This window comes from Pseudophryne corroboree, chromosome 6 (assembly GCF_028390025.1).
Source record: "Pseudophryne corroboree isolate aPseCor3 chromosome 6, aPseCor3.hap2, whole genome shotgun sequence".
Lineage (NCBI taxonomy): Eukaryota > Metazoa > Chordata > Amphibia > Anura > Myobatrachidae > Pseudophryne > Pseudophryne corroboree.
This window is the reverse complement of record NC_086449.1, coordinates 562,779,135-562,806,238: the sequence shown is the minus strand read 5'-3', so window position 1 is coordinate 562,806,238 and position 27,104 is coordinate 562,779,135. Positions and strand designations below refer to the sequence as shown.

Here is a 27,104-nt window from a genome sequence, read left to right as displayed (position 1 = left end):
CGCAGACCCAGACATGCAGGAAACAACCAGTGCAGTGTCCGGAGCTGGCCCAGGGCACTCCCTCCCAGCGCTGCACCAAGGTACCGCTGAGCCTTCCAGGAGTGCGGGTTAAGACCGCGCTCCTAACCCTCTAGCCGCCCTCTTCACACTGTCCCCCCGCTTGCAAGGGGGGACAGTGACTCTTCAGCTCTTGAGGAGGTGGCGGCTGGCTGCCGGGGCGAGCGTTCCCCTGCGGCGGGGCGCGATCGGTCCCCTCTGGAGCTAGTGTCCAGTCAGCGGGAGCAGTGGCTCAAGACCCCGCGGGGTGGACACTGCTCCCCCCCCCCCCTCAGTCCCTCCCTGTAAAATTTTAAAAAACCTGAAAAGGAAGAAATATACTCTTTTACTAAGAGAACTCTGTAGCGCTCCACTAGCTGTGACCGGCTCCTCCGGGCACATTTTCTAAACTGGGTCTGGTAGGAGGGGCATAGAGGGAGGAGCCAGCCCACACTATTAAACTCTTAAAGTGCCAATGACTCCTGTTGGACCAGTCTATGCCCCATGGTACTAATATGGACCCCAGCATCCTCTAGGACGTTAGAGAAAATGTATAAACGGGAAACAGTTAGCGTCCCAACGGAAAGGATCCCAGCGGTCAATATACCGACGCCGGGATCCCAAGCGAGGAAGCAAAGCCGGCATCTACATACCAATGCCACTCAGGATCCCGGCGTCACATTACCGACAGCCAGCATTCCGATCGTCCTCACAGCGGGACACGATGGCGTCCTGCAGTGCAGGGGTTGAGGTTTAGGAAGGAGAAGGAGGGGTCAGGGTTAGGTTTAGACACCAAACCAAGAGGGTTACGGTTAGGCACCCACAAGGGAGAGATAGGGTAGGGAAAAGGTGAGGGTTAGGGGGATTGGGGGTTTGTCTGGATTCTGATGGATGGGATGCCGCTGTCGGTATACTGACAGACGGCATCCCGTCCATCGGCAAATCATACTGAACCCGTATAAACATTTGCTTAAAGCATCATTTGGGACAACAATGGGAGTAGGAGCAGTTAATGTACTCTCCTTTGGTACCATCGGTACCCAAACTATAAAACGATTAATGATTTAGCTGATCTCCTTGATAAATAACCGGTATATACAATAGACCTTTTATATATGTTGGGAAATGATTGCAATTTACCAAAATAGAGTTAATGCAGAAACAAATTGTACTAGATTACCTCACAGTGGCCTATTCTAGCTATTGTGCCATATTGCAAACAACATTTGAGATAAAATGTAACACTTATTTGACGTTAATATATTTAAGAGCCTGAAATCATGGCTACCAAGAAAATGCTGGAGGTTGAAAGTTTTAAGTTAGATTTTACCAAATCACATAACTATACTAGCATTTTCCCTAAAACCTGGTTCGGTTAGACCCATCAACTTGGTTCTCCTGAATAGGGGACTGGTTTGCTACATGCATACTTTGGGAAAACTGATGTAGGTAATATTGATAATCTTTATAAGAATTTATGCCTCTTTCACATGTGGAGTTAAAATTGTAACTTGTGCTATTAACAAAACAAGCAAAAATATGTACGTTTGAGTGAATGCATCTAGGTTCTAGGACATTGAGCATAAAACATATAGAGTAAATAGAAATGTTTACTAGTGATGAGCGGATTCGGTTTTACTCGGTTCTCAAAACGGCATCTTATTGGCTCACGGATGTTACGTGTTTTGGATAGCCAATAAGATACCGTTTTGAGAACCGAGTAAAACCGAATCCGCTCATAACTAATGTTTACCAACACAATTTAACTCATTCCTGTCTATAATTGGTAGCAGGAAATCAATGAAGGACATATCTGGTGAGATGGCTGTCATAAAAACAAGGGAATAACCACCAGTGGCACTGTCACTGGTTTAGCAATAGGTTACCTGATTTCTCTGCAATTTATCTCATTATGAATGCAAAGGTTGGGGCCAACAATGTGCTCTAGAGCCCATACTGGAGACTGCGATTGGGATAGTGAGGCCTCAGGTTAATATAGGTGAGGAGGCCGACGAGCCTGGGCACACCTCATGTCCGATGAACGGTCCAGAATTCTGAGGTTTGGTATTATGCTGTTTTGGTGCATGAAAATTGAGAAGTCATTTAAGTACAAAGTGGGGTCACGGCATTAGCAGCTTGGCAACAGGTTGTGAGGCCAGATGCCTCATTGGTGAATCTAGATTCCAAAAATGCATGAATTCAGCTCAGTATCCTAGCCTGGGTTCAGATCACAGAGGGACTCCAACATTACCAGTGGAATATAGTTCTAACAAAGATTTTTTCTTTTGTAATATTCTAACAGTAATTTAACAGCTTTCCATGATGAGAAGAGCTGGCAGGGTTAAAGGGTAGGTAACACAGAATTGGCAGAGGAGGCCAGGTCTTAAATCCCAGTATCACTTTTGTTAACGCTGGAGGAGGGACAGATGGTCCAAATCCCAAACCTTAAAGTAAAAATCACATATAAGAGGGAAACATTTGTCCTAGATACCAAGGTATGAAAAAATAAGAATTTACTCACCGGTAATTCTATTTCTCGTAGTCCGTAGTGGATGCTGGGAACTCGGTAAGGACCATGGGGAATAGCGGCTCCGCAGGAGACTGGGCACAACTAAAGAAAGCTTTTAGGTCACCTGGTGTGCACTGGCTCCTCCCCCTATGACCCTCCTCCAAGCCTCAGTTAGGATACTGTGCCCGGACGAGCGTACACAATAAGGAAGGATTTTTGAATCCCGGGTAAGACTCATACCAGCCACACCAATCACACTGTACAACCTGTGATATGAAACCCGGTTAACAGCATGATAACAGAGGAGCCTCTGAATAGATGGCTCACAACAATAACCCGATTAGTTAACAATAACTATGTACAAGTATTGCAGACAATCCGCACTTGGGATGGGCGCCCAGCATCCACTACGGACTACGAGAAATAGAATTACCGGTGAGTAAATTCTTATTTTCTCTGACGTCCTAGTGGATGCTGGGAACTCCGTAAGGACCATGGGGATTATACCAAAGCTCCCAAACGGGCGGGAGAGTGCGGATGACTCTGCAGCACCGAATGAGAAAACTCAAGGTCCTTCTCAGCCAGGGTGTCAAATTTGTAAAATTTCACAAAGGTATTTGACCCTGACCAAGTTGCAGCTCGGCAAAGTTGTAAAGCCGAGACCCCTCGGGCAGCCGCCCAAGATGAGCCCACCTTCCTTGTGGAGTGGGCTTTTACAGATTTTGGCTGTGACAGTCCTGCCACAGAATGCGCAAGCTGAATTGTACTACAAATCCAGCGAGCAATAGTCTGCTTAGAAGCAGGAGCACCCAGCTTGTTGGGTGCGTACAGGATAAACAGCGAGTCAGATTTTCTGACTCCAGCCGTCCTGGAAACATATATTCTCAGGACCCTGACAACGTCCAGCAACTTGGAGTCCTCCAAGTCCTTCGTAGCCGCAGGCACCACAATAGGTTGGTTCAGGTGAAACGCTGAAACAACCTTAGGGAGAAACGGAGTACGAGTCCTCAATTCTGCCCTGTCCGCATGAAAAATCAGATAAGGGCTTTTACAGGATAAAGCCGCCAATTCTGACACGCGCCTGGCCGAAGCCAGGGCCAACAGCATGACCACTTTCCACGTGAGATATTTTAAATCCACAGAATGAAGTGGTTCAAACCAATGTGATTTGAGGAACCCCAAAACTACATTGAGATCCCAAGATGCCACTGGAGGCACAAAAGGAGGCTGTATATGCAGCACTCCCTTGACAAACGTCTGAACTTCAGGAACTGAAGCCAGTTCTTTCTGGAAGAAAATCGACAGGGCCGAAATCTGAACCTTAATGGATCCCAATTTGAGGCCCATAGACACTCCTGTTTGCAGGAAATGTAAGAATCGACCCAGTTGAAATTCTTCCGTCGGGGCCTTCCTGGCCTCGCACCCCGCAACATATTTTCGCCAAATGCGGTGATAATGCTTTGCGGTTACATCCTTCCTGGCTTTTATCAAGGTAGGGATGACTTCCTCCGGAATGCCTTTTTCCTTCAGGATCCGGCGTTCAACCGCCATGCCGTCAAACGCAGCCGCGGTAAGTCTTGGAACAGACAGGGTCCCTGCTGGAGCAGGTCCCTTCTTAGAGGTAGAGGCCACGGGTCCTCTGTGAGCATCTCTTGAAGTTCCGGGTACCAAGTCCTTCTTGGCCAATGCGGAGCCACGAGAATAGTTCTTACTCCTCTCCGTCTTATAATTCTCAGTACCTTGGGTATGAGAGGCAGAGGAGGGAACACAGAAACCGACTGGTACACCCACGGCGTTACCAGAGCGTCCACAGCTATCGCCTGAGGGTCCCTTGACCTGGCGCAATAACTTTTTAGCTTTTTGTTGAGGCGGGACGCCATCATGTCCACCTTTGGTTTTTCCCAACGGCTTACAATCATGTGGAAGACTTCCGGGTGAAGTCCCCACTCTCCCGGGTGGAGGTCGTGTCTGCTGAGGAAGTCTGCTTCCCAGTTGTCCACTCCCGGAATAAACACTGCCGACAGTGCTATCACATGATTTTCCGCCCATCGGAGAATCCTTGCAACTTCTGCCATCGCCCTCCTGCTTCTTGTGCCGCCCTGTCTGTTTACGTGGGCGACCGCCGTGATGTTGTCCGACTGGATCAACACCGGCTGGTCCTGAAGCAGAGGTCTCGCTTGGCTTAGGGCATTGTAAATGGCCCTTAGCTCCAGGATATTTATGTGAAGTGAGGTCTCCAGGTTTGACCACAATCCCTGAAAATTTCTTCCCTGTGTGACTGCTCCCCAGCCTTGAAGGCTGGCATCCGTCGTCACCAGGACCCAGTCCTGAATGCCGAATCTGCGGCCCTCTAACAGATGAGCACTCTGCAACCACCACAGGAGAGACACCCTTGTCCTTGGTGACAGGGTTATCCGCTGATGCATCTTAAGATGCGATCCGGACCATTTGTCCAGCAGGTCCCACTGGAAAGTTCTTGCGTGGAATCTGCCGAATGGAATTGCTTCGTAAGAAGCCACCATTTTTCCCAGGACCCTTGTGCATTGAAGCACCGATACTTGACCTGGTTTTAGGAGGTTTCTGACTAGATCGGATAACTCCCTGGCTTTCTCCTCCGGGAGAAATACCTTTTTCTGGACTGTGTCCAGAATCATCCCTAGGAACAGAAGGCGTGTCGTCGGGATCAGCTGCGATTTTGGAATATTGAGAATCCAACCGTGCTGTCGTAACACTTCTTGAGATAGTGCTACCCCGACTACCAACTGTTCCCTGGATCTCGCCCTTATCAGGAGATCGTCCAAGTACGGGATAATTAAAACTCCCTTCCTTCGAAGGAGTATCATCATTTCGGCCATTACCTTGGTAAAGACCCGCGGTGCCGTGGACAATCCAAACGGCAGCGTTTGGAACTGATAGTGGCAGTTCTGTACCACAAACCTGAGGTACCCTTGGTGAGAAGGGTAAATTGGGACATGCAGGTAAGCATCCTTGATGTCCAGTGACACCATATAATCCCCTTCCTCCAGGCTCGAGATAACCGCTCTGAGTGACTCCATCTTGAATTTGAACTTCTTTATGTAAGTGTTCAATAACTTTAGATTTAAAATGGGTCTCACCCAGCCGTCCGGCTTCGGTACCACAAACATTGTGGAATAATACCCCTTTCCTTGTTGCAGGAGGGGTACCTTGGTTATCACCTGCTGGGAATACAGCTTGTGAATAGCTTCTAATACCGCCTCCCTGTCGGAGGGAGTTGTCGGTAAGGCAGACTTTAGGAAACGGCGAGGGGGAGACGTCTCGAATTCCAATTTGTACCCCTGAGATACTACCTGAAGGATCCAGGGATCTACTTGTGAGCGAGCCCACTGTGCGCTGAAATTCTTGAGACGGGCCCCCACCGTACCCGAGTCCGCCTGTAGAGCCCCAGCGTCATGCTGAGGACTTGGCGGAAGCTGACCACTGCCGAGTCCATAACCCTCTCCTGGCGGAAATGGACATAGCACTTATTCTTGATGCCAGCCGGCAAATATCCCTCTGTGCATCACGCATGTATAAAAATGCATCTTTTAAATGCTATACAGTCAGTAATATACTGTCCCTATCCAGGGTATCAATATTTTCTGTCAGGGAGTCTGACCAAGCCACCCCAGCACTGCACATCCAGGCTGAGGCGATCGCTGGTCGCAGTATAACACCAGTGTGCGTGTATATACACTTTAGTATAGTCTCCTGCTTTCTGTCAGCAGGTTCCTTAAGGGCGGCCGTATCCGGAGACGGAAGTGCCACCTGTTTGGATAAGCGTGTGAGCGCTTTATCCACCCTAGGGGGTGTTTCCCAACGTGCCCTATCCTCTGGCGGGAAAGGGTACACTGCCAATAACCTCTTAGGAATTATCAGTTTTTTATCGGGAGAAACCCACGCTTCATCACACACTTCATTAAATTCCTCAGATGCAGGAAAAACTACAGGTAGTTTTTTCTCACCAAACATAATACCCTTTTTAGTGGTACCTGTGGTATTATCAGAAATGTGTAAAACATTTTTTCATTGCCTCAATCATGTAACGTGTGGCCCTACTGGAAGTTACATTTGTCTCCTCGTCGTCGACACTGGAGTCAGTATCCGTGTCGATGTCTGTATCTGCCATCTGAGGTAGCGGGCGTTTTAGAGCCCCTGATGGCCTTTGAGACGCCTGGACAGGCACAAGCTGAGAAGCCGGCTGTCCCATGTCATCAAACTTCTTATGTAAAGAGTTGACACTTTCACGTAATTCCTTCCATAAGCCCATCCACTCAGGTGTCGACCCCGTAGGGGGTGACATCTCCACTACAGGCAATTGCTCTGCCTCCACATCATTTTCCTCTTCATACATGTCGACACAGCCGTACCGACACACAGCACACACACCGGGAATGCTCTGAAAGAGGACAGGACCCCACTAGCCCTTTGGGGAGACAGAGGGAGAGTATGCCAGCACACACCAGAGCGCTATATATACACAGGGATATCACTATATAGAGTGTTTTCCCTTATAGCTGCTGTTATATGTAATACTGCGCCTAAATAGTGCCCCCCCTCTCTTTTTTACCCTTTTCTGTAGTGCAGGACTGCAGGGGAGAGTCAGGGAGACGTCCTTCCAGCGGAGCTGTGAGGGAAAATGGCGCCAGTGTGCTGAGGGAGATAGCTCCGCCCCCTTTTCGGCTGACTTTTCTCCCGGTTTTTTTGAGAATCTGGCAGGGGTTAATGTACATCCATATAGCCCTGGGGGCTATATGTGATGTATTTTTGCCAGCCAAGGTGTTAATATTGCTGCCCAGGGCGCCCCCCCCCCCCAGCGCCCTGCACCCATCAGTGACCGCAGTGTGAGGTGTGCATGAGGAGCAATGGCGCACAGCTGCAGTGCTGTGCGTTACCTTGATGAAGACTGATGTCTTCTGCCGCCGATTTTCCGGACCTCTTCTTGCTTCTGGCTCTGTAAGGGGGCCGGCGGCGCGCCTCTGGGACCGGACTCCGAGGCTGGGCCTGTGTTCGATCCCTCTGGAGCTAATGGTGTCCAGTAGCCTAAGAAGCCCAAGCTGGCTGCAAGCAGGCAGGTTCGCTTCTTCTCCCCTTAGTCCCTCGATGCAGTGAGCCTGTTGCCAGCAGGTCTCACTGAAAATAAAAAACCTAAAACTAACTTTCTTCTAAGAAGCTCAGGAGAGCCCCCTAGATTGCACCCAGCTCGGTCGGGCACAAAAATCTAACTGAGGCTTGGAGGAGGGTCATAGGGGGAGGAGCCAGTGCACACCAGGTGACCTAAAAGCTTTCTTTAGTTGTGCCCAGTCTCCTGCGGAGCCGCTATTCCCCATGGTCCTTACGGAGTTCCCAGCATCCACTAGGACGTCAGAGAAATGTGTGAAAGAAAACGCTGACTGACAAAGTTGTCCAGAATTTCCAGTAAAATGTAGCTACATTTAAAGAAGTTAAATATAAAAAAAGAAACAAATCTTATTAAACAGTTACCTTATCACCATGTACCTGTCCCACATCATTTAACCCATTATTGAGCTTTTTAGAAAAATTCACCTGCAAACTGACATGTCTTTATTGGTCAAATGATGCTATTTAAAATACTACCATTATGTTACAAGAGAAGTTAATACTTTAGAAACAGTAACATTTAATATGGCAGAATAAGTATGACAGCAAAACAAAACAAATAAAGTGAGTTTTGAGAGCGGTGTGGCCCATGGCTTGTCTGAACTGTAATCGGTGGCATTTGCACAGTATTATACATATTATTAAGCAAACAGATTCTTAAATTTACTTTTAGACAGTGAAAATTTTAAAATAATATTGTTTATTCTAAGTACACATCATTGATTCACGAACTGCAAAGTTTTATAGAACAGAAAAGAGCACCCGCCACTCCAACACATTCCGAAGGCAGTCTTCTATATTCAACAGGTCAAGCAACAACTAACATCTCATCACTATTGGCTTGGGATTTAATAACACAAATCTCCTGCCTATTGAAACAGGTATTTATCCTTGCAAGACCATAACTATACCAACAATTACACCTACAGTTTATAAAGAGCTAACATTCCAAATGACACTATTCATGATCTATTGCATCACCTCCTGCAATGTCTAATGGAGTGGAAATAAAAACAATGCTCATTACTACAGTATAGGTAAACATCTTCAAATACATGATTCACCCTCTAATATGCTTAGTAGTGCCCTAGCGATATTTGCTTTAATGATCCTATTCAATGGGCTAATAGGTCATTTCACATTAGGTACAAAAAGCATGCAGACATTGACCTATAGTCATACATTTTAAATGCCTGCTAACTTTGTTTATGGAAGCATAATGTACATAAAGGCCCATACACACGGTGAGATTCGGGCTATGCCTGATTCTCAATATGCGACAGGAGCTAGGTCGGCATCGCAAGCACATAATGAGTGTGCTTGCGGTACTGACTATGTGCGATTTTGGCTAAGTGTCAATGTTTACCATCTCTTCTATACAGATAGTCAATATTGACTTGCCTGCACAGTCTATCTATGCTTGCGATGCCGACCGCGCATCAGCATCGAATTGGGATGGCAAGGTGACTTTCACCTTGCAATCTGCACTAACTTTTCTTACGATTTTGACTATATAGTCAAAATCGTAAGAAAATATCTCACCGTGTGTACACACCATTAGATTTACTATAAAGCAAACAACTTGTTCTCCGTACAACACACGTAAAAGGAACAGACTCTGCAAATCGCATTGGTGCTAACATGACAATTATAACCTGGTAATGTATGAATTCTTACTTACATGTTTAGCCCTCAGCTCCCACTCCCAAACACAGCCAGTGCACCAGACTGCCAGGTAACCCAACTTGTAGTACAGGCATTTCCAAGAACTACGCGAGGGTAGATAATGGGCAAGTACCGACTGTAACAGTTAAGGTGAGAAGCCGACTAAAATCTTGTAGTCCTGTTTGCCACTGAGCTGCAGATATGTCTCTGCGCAGATGATAAGATGTTGTAGGTAGTATTCCTGATTGACTGGTTATTCATGTTCAACTACAATATATGTCAGTCACTTCAAGAAAAATGCAGACACCAATAATGAATAAAAAACTAATGTTACCCTTGATATGGAGATAGCACCAACATTAAATACAGTTGCACATCAGCTGCTGTTGTACTACACATCGCAGCATGCCCTGTCACAGTTTAAGCTGGGATGTGTAGTTCAACAGTAGCTGGATGGCTGCTTTTTGCCCACCACTGCTCTGCAGCATATGGATAATTAATACTGAGCCTTATTCAGTATGGATCGCAATACTGAAATATTTATGCCCAGTGTGCAGGAGCCATACTGTGCTTGCGCACTAATGCAAATGCCTCTGCATGACAGGCAGAGGCGTTCACGGGGGGGGGCATGCCATCGGAAATGGGGGCGGGTTTGGGGCGGCCGTGTGACGTCACAAATGGCCGCTGCAACTGAAAACATGGCAGCGGGCCGACATCCTTCGTAGCCAGACTGTGGAGGCAGTGGGCTATGGTAGATCACGATGTGATTGCAACTGTACTGCGATCGCATTGCTGGCCGCCTTTAGCATGATGGGCAGGCTTGCCCTGTGCTGGGCGGCCCCTAGCATTCGACAGATAGCAGTTGGTTTTGCTATTTTAGCAAGAATAAAGCTGAATAAAGGCCCATTGTCTATAAAGTCAATATTGAACATTTACGCCAACGGTCAACAAATAATTTATCATATTAGCACAACGGAGACCAGTGATTCTCAGAGACCTGTAAATACATTTTTTTTTTAATCATAAAATCATAGGTAAAAAAGAACAAACAAAAAAAAAACAACAACCCAAAAAACAACAAGAAAAACAAAGAAAATAATGCATTCCGACTCAGAAATGGTTTGGTAGAAATGTGAAGAAGATATGTCTAGAGGATTCTACAGTACTAGAAGTAAACTGCTGTGAGGCATGAGGTGATTTATAGTTCCAGAAGATGGCACCACAAATATATGCAGAAGAAAATTTGAAAACATATTTTGTACAAGTTTGCAAATTCATAACTTTTAAAGACAGGTTTGTTTGAAGTTGCATATTACTCGACAGGCAGAAAAACCAGACTAATAAGACCAGAAGTCTTTTCAACAGCGCAAAACACACATTCTGTGTGTGATAAATAGAAAATACACGGTACTCATTTGTTTTCTGGATATTAGTGGTCCTATCTCATTCGACAGCTAAACAAAAGTACTGGCCTACAGGTACAGCTGTGTGTGTTAAAATTTCCACCAGTAAGACTGATGCTCACACCATGATCCCTGCTATGTGGCTAATACACACTGATATTTTTGAGTTGACGCAACAGAAACCATTCTGTACCGTCAAATATCTTCCCTAGAGATGCTTGCATCGGTCTAGGTAAATGGTCAATATATGTACCCCATATCTTATGAAATCTTACAACCCTTATTTCCATGTCAAAGGTGGCCATCCAAGGTTCATGATGGATTTCCTTTCACTAATAGTCGGGAAAGATGGGGACATCCAATGTTTTAAGATAATTTGCTTGGCCACCATGACCATAACCGCTAGGAGAAGCATATGGGGTTCTAGAGGGGATGTAGTTATGTGACCTACCAACCACTACATCGTGCCCACTTAATATCCTACCGGTGAGCATGCCAACCAAAAGGGAATATACCCACTCGTGGATGTCCAGGACACCCACAGAGTGGGAATAGAACCTGTGGCAAGCCACCGAGCCCGCTGCGTGGGGCTTCATTGCGCTCCCACCCCTTCCCCCTCCATCTCACAGCCTGGATCCCGGCGTCAGTATTATGAGACCGCCGGTCACACATACCCAACCCTTCTAGAAATGTATCTGCAATCCACGAGGAGACATTAGCAAAGAGAGCCTCTGCCATTTTAGAGAGGCTGTGTCTGAAAACAGCACGTAGCTGATCATGAAATTTATCCCAAAATCTGCTAATCTTTCTACATTGCCAGAGATTACGGGATAAAGTAGCATAGGACCGGTGGCATTTAAGACAATCACCCGATTCAGATTGCACATAATGCCTCCTGTGGGATGGAGAAATATAAGTTCTGTTAAGTACCTCAAATGAGTCTCTTGCAACGATGCTGACTTACTGATAGAGCTGGTAAGATATTAGCAGTACAGGAAACCGCAGTGAAAAATCTGTCAATTCTGGTGACTCAGAATGCCATGTTGTAGAGGTACTAGACCAGACTAGGGAATTTTTTTTTAACTAAATCTCGATATAAGTAGCACATTTTAAATTTGAGAAGGCTATTAAATGTCAGAGGGGGGGCCCATTTATCAATGATCGCATGGGATGTGCACCTATTAGAGCCCCAGACCTGGCATCTCAGGGATAATACATTCTGCAACTAAAGAGTCTTTATTTCCACAAATCCATCTCCACTCAGGCTTCACAGGTTTTGACTGCAGTTTCCACTCTGTGGCCCTAGACACAATAATGGATGTGATAAGAGATACAGTGAAATCATGACTAAAATTGCACCCTGTGCCGGGTGATGCATACACCCGATGATTGCATTCTGCGCGTTAATATCATGCCCAGGTCCAGAGGAGTGTGGACATAATTAATTTGTAATTAAGAGACTTTTTTGGGCTTATCAGCAAAAATAAGCACAAGGTTTAATAAGAGGTGGAGCACGGCGCTGTCCTATAAAGATATTGGTGGACGAATTGTAATTTGGCAGCTATATAACCAATTATATCCTTGGATACACTGTATGCATTTATGCAATTGGCTGGCTATACTGGTATATTAAGGGTGCTTTTATAAGTAATGTTCGATGTTTTAAACTTTTTAAATTGTGTAGATATAATAAATTTTCCAATCGTCAAGTGCTCTCCGTTTATTATAATTTGTTTAGAATCCCGACGGGTCAGGAAGCAAGCTATCCCTCACTCCCTTATCTGAACCCTGCCTTACTGCAGCCGAACCTTAACCCTTCCCCCCCCCCCAACGCAGCCTACCCCTAACCCTCCCCGGTGGTGCCTAACCCTCCCCCCCTTCCTGCAGCCTAAACCTAAGCCCCCCCGGGGGTGCCTAAGCCTAAACCCCTCTCCCCGCAGAATAACCATAACCCTCCCGGCGCCGGCATTGTGATCCTATTTGGGATGCCGGCGCTGGCATTCTGATCAGTGTCAGGATTTCGGAATCGGTCTTTTGACAGCCAGCATCCCAACCGCCGGGATCCTGACTCGATCCCGTATGATCACGTTACACAGAAATAATCCCTACAGGGTGGAAAACGATCACAGGTAAAAATAAGAATTTACTTACCGATAATTCTATTTCTCGGAGTCCGTAGTGGATGCTGGGGTTCCTGAAAGGACCATGGGGAATAGCGGCTCCGCAGGAGACAGGGCACAAAAAAGTAAAGCTTTACTAGGTCAGGTGGTGTGCACTGGCTCCTCCCCCTATGACCCTCCTCCAGACTCCAGTTAGGTACTGTGCCCGGACGAGCATACACAATAAGGGAGGCATTTTGAATCCCGGGTAAGACTCATACCAGCCACACCAATCACACCGTACAACTTGTGATCTAAACCCAGTTAACAGTATGACAACAGAAAGGGCCTCTTAAAGACGGCTCCTTAACAATAACCCGAATTAGTTAACAATAACTATGTACAAGTATTGCAGATAATCCGCACTTGGGATGGGCGCCCAGCATCCACTACGGACTCCGAGAAATAGAATTATCGGTAAGTAAATTCTTATTTTCTCTATCGTCCTAAGTGGATGCTGGGGTTCCTGAAAGGACCATGGGGATTATACCAAAGCTCCCAAACGGGCGGGAGAGTGCGGATGACTCTGCAGCACCGAATGAGAGAACTCCAGGTCCTCCTTTGCCAGGGTATCAAATTTGTAAAATTTTACAAACGTGTTCTCCCCCGACCACGTAGCTGCTCGGCAGAGTTGTAATGCCGAGACCCCTCGGGCAGCCGCCCAAGATGAGCCCACCTTCCTTGTGGAGTGGGCTTTTACAGTTTTAGGCTGTGGCAGGCCTGCCACAGAATGTGCAAGTTGAATTGTGTTACAAATCCAACGAGCAATCGACTGCTTAGAAGCAGGTGCGCCCAACTTGTTGGGTGCATACAATATAAACAGCGAGTCAGATTTTCTGACTCCAGCCGTCCTTGCAATGTATATTTTTAAGGCTCTGACAACGTCCAACAACTTGGAGTCCTCCAAGTCGCTAGTGGCCGCAGGCACCACAATAGGTTGGTTCAGATGAAATGCTGATACCACTTTAGGGAGAAAATGCGGACGAGTCCGCAGTTCTGCCCTATCCGAATGGAAGATTAGATAAGGACTTTTATAAGATAAAGCCGCCAATTCAGATACTCTCCTGGCAGAGGCCAGGGCTAGTAACATAGTCACTTTCAATGTGAGATATTTCAAATCCACCTTTTTCAATGGTTCAAACCAATGGGATTTGAGGAAATCTAAAACTACATTTAGATCCCACGGTGCCACCGGAGGCACCACAGGAGGCTGTATATGCAGTACTCCCTTGACAAAAGTCTGGACCTCAGGGACAGAGGCCAATTCTTTTTGGAAGAATATTGACAGGGCCGAAATTTGAACCTTAATGGATCCCAATTTGAGACCCATAGATAATTCTGATTGCAGGAAATGTAGGAAACGACCCAGTTGGAATTCCTCCGTCGGAACCCTCCGATCCTCGCACCACGCTACATATTTTCGCCAAATGCGGTGATAATGTTTCACGGTGACTTCCTTCCGTGCCTTAATCAAGGTAGGAATGACTTCTTCTGGAATGCCTTTCCCTTTTAGGATCTGGCGTTCAACCGCCATGCCGTCAAACGCAGCCGCGGTAAGTCTTGAAAAAGACAGGGACCCTGCTGTAGCAGGTCCCTTCTCAGAGGTAGAGGCCACGGTTCGTCCGTGAGCATCTCTTGAAGTTCCGGATACCAAGTCCTTCTCGGCCAATCCGGAACCACTAGTATTGTCCTTACTCTTCTTTGCCGTATGATCTTCAATACCTTTGGTATGAGCGGCAGAGGAGGAAACACATACACTGACTGGTACACCCAAGGAGTTACCAGTGCGTCCACAGCTATTGCCTGTGGATCTCTTGACCTGGCGCAATATTTGTCCAGTTTCTTGTTGAGGCGAGACGCCATCATGTCTACAATTGGTCTTTCCCAACGGTCTATTAACATGTTGAAGACTTCTGGATGTAGACCCCACTCTCCCGGATGAAGATCGTGTCTGCTGAGGAAGTCTGCTTCCCAGTTGTCCACGCCCGGGATGAACACTGCTGACAGTGCTATCACGTGATTCTCCGCCCAGCGAAGAATCTTGGCAGCTTCTGCCATTGCACTCCTGCTTCTTGTGCCGCCCTGCCTGTTTACATGGGCGACAGCCGTGATGTTGTCCGACTGAATCAACACCGGCTTTCCTTGCAGGAGAAGTTCCGCCTGGCTTAGAGCATTGTAGATTGCTCTTAGTTCCAGAATGTTTATGTGAAGAGACTTTTCCAGACTCGTCCATACTCCCTGGAAGTTTCTTCCTTGTGTGACTGCTCCCCAGCCTCTCAGGCTGGCGTCCGTGGTCACCAGGATCCAATCCTGAATGCCGAATCTGCGGCCTTCTAATAGGTGAGCCTTCTGCAACCACCACAGAAGTGACACCCTTGTCTTTGGTGACAGGGTTATTCGCAGGTGCATCTGCAGATGCGACCCTGACCATTTGTCCAACAGATCCCTTTGGAATATTCTTGCATGGAATCTGCCGAATGGAATTGCTTCGTAAGAAGCCACCATTTTTCCCAGGACTCTTGTGCATTGATGTACTGACACTTTTCCTGGTTTTAGGAGGTTCCTGACCAGATCGGATAACTCCTTGGCTTTTTCCTCTGGAAGGAAAACCTTTTTCTGAACCGTGTCCAGAATCATTCCTAGGAACAGCAGACGAGTTGTCGGGATTAAATGGGATTTTGGAATATTCAGAATCCACCCGTGTTATCTTAGCACCTCTTGAGATAGTGCTAAAGCTGTCTCCAGCTGTTCTCTGGACCTTGCCCTTATTAGGAGATCGTCCAAGTATGGGATAACTAATACGCCTTTTCTTCGAAGAAGAATCATCATCTCGGCCATTACCTTGGTAAAGACCCGAGGCGCCGTGGACAATCCGAACGGCAGCGTCTGAAACTGATAGTGACAGTTTTGAACAATGAACCTGAGGTACCCCTGGTGTGCGGGGTAAATCGGAACGTGTAGATACGCATCCTTGATGTCCAAGGATACCATAAAGTCCCCTTCTTCCAGGTTCGCTATCACTGCTCTGAGTGACTCCATCTTGAACTTGAACTTTTTTATGTAGAGGTTCAAGGACTTCAGATTTAGAATAGGCCTTACCGAGCCATCCGGCTTCGGTACCACAAATAGAGTGGAATAATACCCCTTTCCTTGTTGTAATAGGGGTACTTTGACTATCACCTGCTGAGCGTACAGCTTGTGAATGGCTTCCAACACCCTCTCCCTTTCGGAAGAGACGGTTGGTAAGGCAGACTTCAGGAAACGATGAGGAGGATCCGTCTCTAATTCCAACCTGTACCCCTGAGATATTATCTGCAGGATCCAGGGGTCTACCTGCGAGTGAGCCCACTGCGCGCTGTAATTTTTGAGACGGCCCCCCACTGTCCCCGAGTCCGCTTGAGAGGCCCCAGCGTCATGCTGAGGTTTTTGCAGGAGCCGGGGAGGGCTTCTGTTCCTGGGAAGGAGCTGCCTGTTGGTGTCTCTTCCCTCTTCCTCTGCCTCGTGGCAGGTACGACAAGCCCTTTGCTCTCTTATTTTTGTAGGAGCGAAAAGGCTGCGGTTGAAAGGTCGGTGCCTTTCTCTGTTGGGGAGTGACTTGAGGTAAAAAAGTGGATTTCCCGGCAGTAGCCGTGGCCACCAAGTCTGATAGACCAACTCCAAATAACTCCTCCCCTTTATACGGCAAAACCTCCATGTGACGTTTTGAATCCGCATCGCCTGTCCACTGTCGTGTCCATAAGGCTCTTCTGGCTGAAATGGACATAGCACTCACCCGAGATGCCAGTGTGCAAATATCCCTCTGTGCATCACGCATATAGATAAATGCATCCTTTATTTGTTCTAACGACAGTAAAACATTGTCCCTATCTAGGGTATCAATATTTTCAATCAGGGATTCTGACCAAACTACTCCAGCACTGCACATCCAGGCAGTTGCTATAGCTGGTCGTAGTATAACACCTGCATGTGTGTATATATTCTTTTGAATAACTTCCATCTTTCTATCTGATGGATCCTTAAGTGCGGCCGTCTCAGGAGAGGGTAACGCCACTTGTTTGGATAAGCGTGTGAGCGCCTTGTCCACCTTAGGGGGTGTTTCCCAGCGCGCCCTAACCTCTGGCGGGAAAGGGTATAATGCCAATAACTTTTTTGAAATTATCAACTTTTTATCAGGAGCAACCCACGCTTCATCACACACGTCATTTAATTCTTCTGATTCAGGAAAAACTGTTTGTAGTTTTTTCACACCATACATAATACCCTGTTTTACGGTATCTGTAGTATCAGCTAAATGTAACGTCTCCTTCATTGCCAAAATCATATAACGTGTGGCCCTACTGGAAAATACGTTTGAATTTCTACCGTCGTCACTGGAATCAGTGCCCGTGTCTGGGTCTGTGTCGACCGACTGAGGCAAAGGGCGTTTTACAGCCCCTGACGGTGTTTGAGGCGCCTGGACAGGCATTAATTGATTGTCCGGTCGCCTCATGTCCTCAACTGACTGTTTAAGGGAAGATAAACCATCACGTAATTCCACAAATAAAGGCATCCATTCTGGTGTCGACCCCCTGGGGGGTGACATCTGCATATTTGGCAATTGCTCCGCCTCCACACCAATATCGTCCTCATACATGTCGACACCACGTACCGACACACACCGCAAACTCACAGGGAATGCTCTAATGAAGACAGGACCCACTAGCCCTTTTGGGGAGACAGAGGGAGAGTCTGCCAGCACACACCACAAAGCGCTATATAAACAAGGGATATCCTTATATTAAGTGCTCCCTTATAGCTGCTTTAATATATATATATATATATAGCCATTAATGTGCCCCCCCTCTCTGTTTTACCCTGTTTCTGTAGTGCAGTGCAGGGGAGAGACCTGGGAGCCGTTCTGACCAGCGGAGCTGTGACAGAAAATGGCGCCGTGTGCTGAGGAGATAGGCCCCGCCCCTTTTTCGGCGGGTTCTTCTCCCGCTATTTTTCCAGTCAGGCAGGGGTTAAATATCTCCATATAGCCCCTATGGGCTATATGTGAGGTATTTTTAGCCTTGTATAAGGTTTATATTTGCCTCTCAGAGCGCCCCCCCCCAGCGCTCTGCACCCTCAGTGACTGCCCAGTGAAGTGTGCTGAGAGGAAAATGGCGCACAGCTGCAGTGCTGTGCGCTACCTTATGAAGACTGAGGAGTCTTCAGCCGCCGGTTTCCGGACCTCTTCACGCTTCAGCATCTGCAAGGGGGTCGGCGGCGCGGCTCCGGGACCGGACTCCACGGCTGGGCCTGTGTTCGATCCCTCTGGAGCTAATGGTGTCCAGTAGCCAAGCAGCAAATCCACTCTGCATGCAGGTGAGTTTACTACTTTCCCCCTAAGTCCCACGTTGCAGTGATCCTGTTGCCAGCAGGACTCACTGTAAAGAAAAAAACCTAAACTAAACTTTCTCTAAGCAGCTCTTTAGGAGAGCCACCTAGATTGCACCCTTCTCGTTCGGGCACAAAATCTAACTGGAGTCTGGAGGAGGGTCATAGGGGGAGGAGCCAGTGCACACCACCTGACCTAGTAAAGCTTTACTTTTTTGTGCCCTGTCTCCTGCGGAGCCGCTATTCCCCATGGTCCTTTCAGGAACCCCAGCATCCACTTAGGACGATAGAGAAATCTAATTATTGTGTGATTTGTAGTTGCTGAATTCATTTGTTGATTAGTATACCTGGTTGGTGCAAAGGTCAAATCAGTGTTTCAAGGGTGATCGTTTGTTTTGTAATAAAAAAAATTGTGTTTACATCAGATGTAATATTTGGGTTAGTTCCTTTATCATGTGTGAATTTACTTAACAGTCAATAATCTAAACTGTTCTCATATAATAATAAACCTTTCAGACATAAGCCAAAACCCTGTTTTTTTTCCGATGCGCACTCATAAACCCGGGTGTGCCACTTCAATCGACCAGGGTTATTCCCTTTACCTAGCAGCTGTGTCAAAGAAGAGAATACTCAATCCCTTGAAAGAAAATGCAATCAGAAAAAAATTCAATGACACATGCGCTTGTAAAGTATTAAAAAAAAAAACACCATTTCAATTTATTAAAATAGTAAAATCATATACCCCACAGTCGACTGGACAAAGAATATATATAAACAAATCCACATATATGAAGTAAAATATATTATGAGCTTTTATACAAAACACTACTGCCCAGGAGGCTTAGTGTCCATATAGCTGCAAGTAGTAATCACTCTAATGCTGACTGTGATGGATCACTTATACCCCTTTCACACCGCACAAATAACCCGGTATCGACCCGGCATATTGCCAGGTTGGCGTGCGGTGTGAAAGGGGCATTGCCGAAATCGCGTGTCGCGTGACCCGGCAATTCAACCCGGGAATAAAGCAGTGTTATACCCGGGTTGAATACCAGGTCAGTGGCTGCGTAAACGGGCTCCCGGGTCGATGCAACCCGGAACCCGTTTACTAGATAGGGAGAGGCGGCGCGGGGAAGAGCTCATCTCCCAGCGCCGCCTCCACCTCCACCCCCACTGCCGGCTCCGCCCCTCCCCACTGCTATGGCAACCCGCCTGGCTTATTGCCGGGTCGGGAAAGCCTGCAGTAGTTGCCAATGCCACATCCCACCTGGGAAGGACCCGCTTCCAAGTCCCGGGTGGGATCCGGCATTGGCAGTGTGAAAGGGGTATTACATGACTACAGCGCTGTAATATATAACTCTGTGCACAGAGAGAATGTTTTGACTGAAAATCTCACAGCACAGTCATAATAAAAGCTTTTTATCTTGCAGTATTCATAAGTGCTGTATACCTCTCCTTGGGGCTAATTCAGACCTGATCGTAGATCAGCCTTTAATATTTTTATCTTTATATAAAACAAACAACCAAACAATGAGGGACCATAGAGAATATGCCATATGCTAGCTGTGAAATTAAGCCAAATTAAGCTAATTATTTTATAGCCTTGAGGAGCATGTTTCAGCAACTCCAAATGACATGACACGTCTCTACTTTCTAGCTCTCTTCCTCACTAATGTCTCTTTGGGCGTACATTTCCACATGTATGGGCTGGCTTTTACACAACTGTGTGCAGCAGGTTTGGTTTGTGCATAATCGGAAGGTATGTTTTGTGTCTAGCAGGATGTCTATTAGGTAAATGAATGTGCATAGGTCTTAAAAATTGTGCATGTCTATAAAGTTAAGATTCCCTTTATTTTATCCAAATATCTCATTTATGCCATTTGACATAATTGGTAGCATTTAAAAAGAAAATGTGGCACTGAAAATCTACAAAACACACACACACACACACACACACACACACACACACACACACACACACACAACTATTTTTTTTTTTTTAAATGTTGCACCACAGCGAGCAGCTTTGCAAATGCAATCCTAGGCCCAATGTCTCTATGGTGCCATCTTTCCTGTACAGGCCCTGCCAGTACCATAAAACGCTGGCACTTCGGATGAGTCACGGGAGTGGGTGGGGGAATCAGCAAGCAGAAGGCAGCAGAGATGGCAATCAGCAGAGAGGTGACCCAGAGTGCGGGTAGGGGCAGAGTAAGCAGGCCATGGGAAGGTATGGGCAGCAGTCAGCTAGAATTCTGAAGCGATCCGGCATATGTCGGGTCACTTCTATATACACTCAGGAAACCTCCATCAGTAACACAGGGAGTAGAAGCCGGAGCAGGGCAGATTTTTTTTCTCTTCGTGCTTGACCCTAGGCACCTCTGATTGCCCAAAATCAGATGTTGGGAAAAGGCACAGAGATAGTAGTTTTGGCTTCTTTTATACCATCAGGAGATTCATTACGCCATCCTGAGATGGCAATTCTTTTCTATTGCAGAGCTTTCTGTGCTTCATTCTCTCCATTCAAAAGTATGGGGAAGTGGAGCAGGGGTGCAGCTGGATAAGCCAGGAGTTTTTCAACAGTAACCCACTTCATGTATACAGCAAAGCAGTGGAAAGAGGATCCGTTCAATTTTCTGGTTGTCGGGATCCTGGCGGTCAGGATGCAGACACCAGAATCCTGACAGTCGGCAACAACGCCAGCCGGAATACTGACGCACAGGGGCTATTTCCACTCGTGGTTATCTGCGATCCCAAAGAGTGGGAATAGAACCTATGGCGAGTGCAGAAAGCCACTAATCCCGCAAGGGGACTCGCACCGCTCGCCCTGCTGCTGGGCAGGATTCCGCTGTCGGGATACTGACAGTCAGCATCCCGCCTGGCGGGATTACGTGTGTAATCCATGAAAAGGCACGTTTTCAGTTAATCAGGGAGTTTTGCTAGTTCTTGAATAGACCCCTATATGCTATAAAAGCCAATAAGGTCTAATGTTCCCATTACTAGGCGACAGAGGCATTTCTAGCCTAAATAATAATAATAATAATAATAATAATAATAATAATACTAATGGACCACAATAGTATCATAACATTTTCATAACATCCACAGCCAAAGAAAAAGTTATTCAATTGTTTTACTACATCAATATTTGATTTTGTCAGTTATCTAAATCTTGACATACAACTTATCTTTATCATTTTGTTTTGCATTTCAAAATGTTAATTAGGAAAACTATACTTATTAATATCACTTATTTGAAACATTTAAAATTGCATTGGTGTTCATTAATACTTATTTAAAAGGCAAAATCAAGCTACTGGCTCACAGTAATCAAGTGTTCCTCCAAAATGACAATGATGACAAATAATAATGGTTTCTTGTTACCAGATACAACCGTGCAAGTGTGAAATATGAATGTGAAAATATTAATCACAGGAAAACCAAATGACCTGCCTAAAACTGATCAAAATCTCCACCAAATATTTCTCACTCACTATTAAGATTTAGTTCAAGAGCTACGAACTCTTCAATTGCTCCTCAACTCATCGCAAATTGAAGTCGCAACATAATTTAATCAAATTCTGTAAACCAATTTACTCACTAACGTGCCATTAAAAAAACAAAGCCAAGAAAATTAAGAACACAAAGACAGAAGATTATAAAACTTAGATATAGGGGAGAGATAAAGTACCAACCAATCAGCTCCTTTTTACACAGCCTGTAAAATGATACTGGCCAATATATTGTGAGCCCGTCGGCAGGTGACTCTTGGTACTTTAGCTCTCTCCACTTTATCTCTCTAAAAGCTTTGATAAAGCTGCCCATTAACGTGAAAAGTTAAAATGTTAGTTGAAAAATAATGGTCATAAACAGTGGTTGAAGTGGAAATTCATAAGTGGCGGGATGGAGAATTGAATTGACTAACCAGGAGCTGACCAACGCCCGATAAAATTAAGTAGTACATGCTCAATTAAATTATATATATATATATATATATATATATATATATATATATTCTTGATTCTCATTGGTTATAATAAATACCTATGTTTGGGTTTCTTACAAAACTATGGGTCTGATTTTGAGATGTACACAAACCCGGTGGTTTGCGTATATCGCCATTTGTTACTGATCTGTGAATGTGCAGGATCATCACTGTGCATGTGCAGATCAGTGGATGCATGAATTACATGCTGCGTCTATTTGGGGTTGGGAAAAGGGGTGAGCAAGGCCAGAGTCTGTGTTTACTCCGTGAAAACACCAGCCATGCTGAGTAACCTGATGGCCACTCTTCATGAAAATTATCTGATGCGGAAGCAGAATAAGATCAGAGAAGCCGACAGGAGGCGCCTATTTACATAAGACACCTCCAGCAGCAGTACTAGGGCCCTCATTCCGAGTTGTTCGCTCGGCGATTTTCATCGCATCGCAGTGAGAATTCTCTTGGTGCGCATGCGCAATGTTCGCACTGCGACTGCGCCAAGTAACTTTGCTATGAAGAAAGTAAGTTTACTCACGGCTTTTTCATCGCTCCGACGTTCGCATTGTGATTGACAGGAAATGGGTGTTACTGGGCGGATGCACGGCGTTTTAGGGGCGTGTGGCTGAAAACGCTACCGTTTCCGGAAAAAACGCAGGAGTGGCCGGAGAAACGGTGGGAGTGCCTGGGCGAACGCTGGGTGTGTTTATGACGTCAGCCAGGACCGAAAAGCACTGAACTGATCGCACAGGCAGAGTAAGTCTGAAGCTACTCAAAAACTGCTAACTCGTTTGTGATCGCAATATTGCGCATACATCGGTCGCACATTTAAGAAGCTAAGATTCACTCCCAGTAGGCGGCGGCTTAGCGTGTGTAACTCTGCTACATTCGCCTTGCGAGCGATCAACTCGGAATGAGGGCCTATATTTACACAGCTGCTGTATGAACTGTGTCCATCTCTGAATCAGGCCCTACATAAAATATTAATATGATTGGTGCAATTAAAGCTATTTGAAAAGTTCTCACAAACAGACAAAATTAATCATCTTCCTATAGGGATATGTGTAAGTATGTACGCATAAAAGGGTCACATTCTTTTTTGAAAATCTAATCTCAAGATGTATATTTCTCTTATATATACACAATGGGACTTTGCACTAGACCGTCCACTTGACAATACTAAGTATTTCAGGGAGAGCACAGCTGCAATAAGAAACATAAAAAATACGCAAAGTCAAGGCAGAGGGCAAATGTTCTCCTGGAGTGTAACAATGTATATGGCGGGGTCTGTAGTTACCTCAAGAAAATCAACTGCGCCATGAAGAAAAATAGATATTCCTAATAGGTTCCTGGTAGGATCCTGTTGTTAGGTCGACTATAATAGGTCCACATATATTAGGTCAACATGGCTCAAAGGTAGATATTGGCAATATGTCAACCTTTTCCTATGTTGACCTGAGTTTTTTAATTTTTTTTCATTTGTTGAACTTTTTCATACTTGACGATCCAAGTGGACTACGATTGGGAATGGTAACCTGTCCCAAGCAGAGAGAGGCACCTTGCCCAAAGTTCAATGTGGTGCACTAATTTGGGTTCCAGCTGATTTTACGGACTAAACGACACAAAAACCCCCCAATAAAAACAACTCATGTCAACCTTAGTTTGTCTCAACCTTTTTCACATCAACCTTTAGTCCATGTTGACCTAGTGACTGCCGACCAAATGATCCACACCCATTCCTGGTGTTCGTTTAAGAAAAGGAGTTTTTTTTTTAAAGCCCTGGACATTCACCAAATAAAGTATAACAAAAAGAGTGTAACAACGGGTTCAGTATGAATTACCACTGACCGGGATGCCGGCCGTCAGTAACCATTTCCCGTACCAACTAATCAGCTGTCATTTTTTCAAACACAGCTTGTAACATGGCAGTTAGTAATTCTATTCATGAAGCAGTGAAAAGAGTTGAGAAATTTCCCATGGCAACCAATCAGCTGCTACATAGAATGCACTTGACAAATGTTACTTCAATGCTGATTGGGTTTGAAAAATGACAGGAGCTGGCAACCAAACAGCATGTTACATGGCAGTTAGAAGCCGAATGGCTGGTACTTCATCTCAGTCCACTTTATCTCCATCCAAGGCTTAGTAAATAGACCCCTGTATCTTTTGTGTGACTCAAACACACAACCTGCCCTGTAAGCCTCGGATAGTATATGTAAAGATTCGGTGGTGTTTTGTTCAATTTGACAAATAATAATGTCAATTTGTTGCTCTCCTCTTGAACTAAGTATTTTTTCAACTTCTTCAAATGTTGTGTGACAGCAAACGATCTGTGCAAGAGGGGTGAAACTCCCTCACGACACCCATAGAGGGAGAATAAATTAGAGCGCCGAGCCCGCAGCGTGGTGAGTGCAGCGAGCCCGCAAGGGGCTGCATTGCGCTTGCCCCCGTCAGGATTGTGCTGGTCGGGATCCCGGTGTCAGTATTCCGACCGCCGGGATTCCGTCCGGCGGTAATACGTACTGATCCCATGTATACAGGTAACAACACTATAGCCAGAGGTATGTATACAGGTAACAGCACTATAGCTAGTGGTATGTATACAGGTGACAGCACTATAGCCAGAGGTATGTATACAGGTGACAGCACTACAGCCAGTGGTATGTATACAGGTGACAGCACTATAGCCAGTGGTATGTATACAGGTGACAGCACTATAGCCAGTGGTATGTATACAGGTGACAGCACTATAGCCAGTGGTATGTATACAGGTGACAGCACTATAGCCAGAGGTATGTATACAGGTGACAGCACTATAGCCAGTGGTATGTATACAGGTAACAGCACTATAGCCAGTGGTATGTATACAGGTGACAGCACTATAGCCAGAGGTATGTATACAGGTGACAGCACTATAGCCAGTGGTATGTATACAGGTAACAGCACTATAGCCAGTGGTATGTATACAGGTGACAGCACTATAGCCAGTGGTATGTATACAGGTAACAGCACTATAGCCAGTGGTATGTATACAGGTGACAGCACTATAGCCAGAGGTATGTATACAGGTGACAGCACTATAGCCAGTGGTATGTATACAGGTGACAGCACTATAGCCAGTGGTATGTATACAGGTGACAGCACTATAGCCAGTGGTATGTATACAGGTGACAGCACTATAGCCAGTGGTATGTATACAGGTAACAGCACTATAGCCAGTGGTATGTATACAGGTGACAGCACTATAGCCAGAGGTATGTATACAGGTGACAGCACTATAGCCAATGGTATGTATACAGGTAACAGCACTATAGCCAGTGGTATGTATACAGGTAACAGCACTATAGCCAGTGGTATGTATACAGGTGACAGCACTATAGCCAGAGGTATGTATACAGGTGACAGCACTATAGCCAGTGGTATGTATACAGGTAACAGCACTATAGCCAGTGGTATGTATACAGGTGACAGCACTATAGCCAGAGGTATGTACAGTGGGGGGAAAAAAAGTATTTGGACAGCCGATTGTGCAAGTTGACCCACTTAAAAAGATGAGAGAGGTCTGTAATTTCCATCATAGGTACACTTCAACTGTGAGAGACAGAATCTGAAGGGAAAAAAACAGGAAATCGCATTGTATGATTTTTAAACAATTTATTTGTATATTCTTGCAGAAAATAAATATTTGGACAATCAAAAAGTTTAACTCAATACTTTGTAATATAACCTCGGTTGGCAATTACAGAGGTCAAACGTTTCCTGTAGTTCTTGCCAGGTTTGCACACACTGTAGCAGGTATTTTGGCCCACTCTTCCATGCAGATCTTATCTAGATCTGTCATGTTTTGGGGCTGTCGCCAGGCAACACGGACTTTCAACTCCCTCCACATATTTTCTTTTGGGTTGAGGTCTGGAGACTGGCTAGGCCACTCCAGGACCTTGAAATGCTTCTTACGGAGCCACTCCTTAGTTGCCCGTGCGGTGTGGTTGGGGTCATTGTCATGCTGGAAGACCCAGCCACATTCCATCTTCAATGCTCTTACTGAGGGAAGGAGGTTTTTGCCCAAAATCTCATGATACATGGCCCCATTCATCCTCTCCTTAATACGGATAAGTCGTCCTGTCTTCTTTTCAGAAAAGCAGCCCAAAGCATGATGTTTCTTCCCCCATGCTTCACAGTGGGTATGGTGTTCTTGGGATGCCATTCATCATTCTTCTCCCTCCAGACACGGCGAGTGGAGTTTATACCAAAAAGTTCGATTTTGCCCTCATCTGATCACATTACATTCTCCCAATCCTCCTCTGGATCATCCAGATGGTCACTGGCAAACTTTAGACGAGCCTGGACATGTGCTGTCGTAAGCAGGGCGACCTTTTGGGCCTGCAGGATTTCAATCCATGACGACGTAGTGTGTTACTAATGGTAACCTTTGTGACTGTGGTCCCAGCTCTCTTGAGGTCATTGACCTGGTCCCCCTGTGTAGTTCTGGGCTGATTCCTCACCGTTCTCAAGATCATTGATAACCCACGAGGTGAGATCTTGCATGGAGCCCCAGGTCGAGGGAGATTGTCAGTGATCTTGTATTTCTTCCATTTTTTTTATCATTGCGCCAGCAGTTGATCTCTTCTCACCAATCTGCTTGCCTATTGTCGAGTAGCTCATCCTAGCCTTGTGCAGCTCTACAATTTTGTCCCTGGTGTCCTTAGACAGCTCTCTGGTCTTGGCCATAGTGGAGAGGTAGCAGCCTGACTGTTTGAGGGTGTGGACAGGTGTCTTTTATACAGATAACCAGTTCAAACAGGTGCCATTAATACAGGTAACGAGTGGACGATAGAAGAGCTTCTTAAAGAAGAAGT

General features: G+C 45.8%; 1 protein-coding gene across 4 annotated transcripts in view; it reads right to left on the bottom strand.

Moving 5' to 3' along the window:
* SLC41A2 (solute carrier family 41 member 2) overlaps window positions 1-27,104 on the bottom strand; it is a 264,977-nt gene that overhangs the window by 233,957 nt on the left and 3,916 nt on the right. The window lies entirely within an intron of this gene.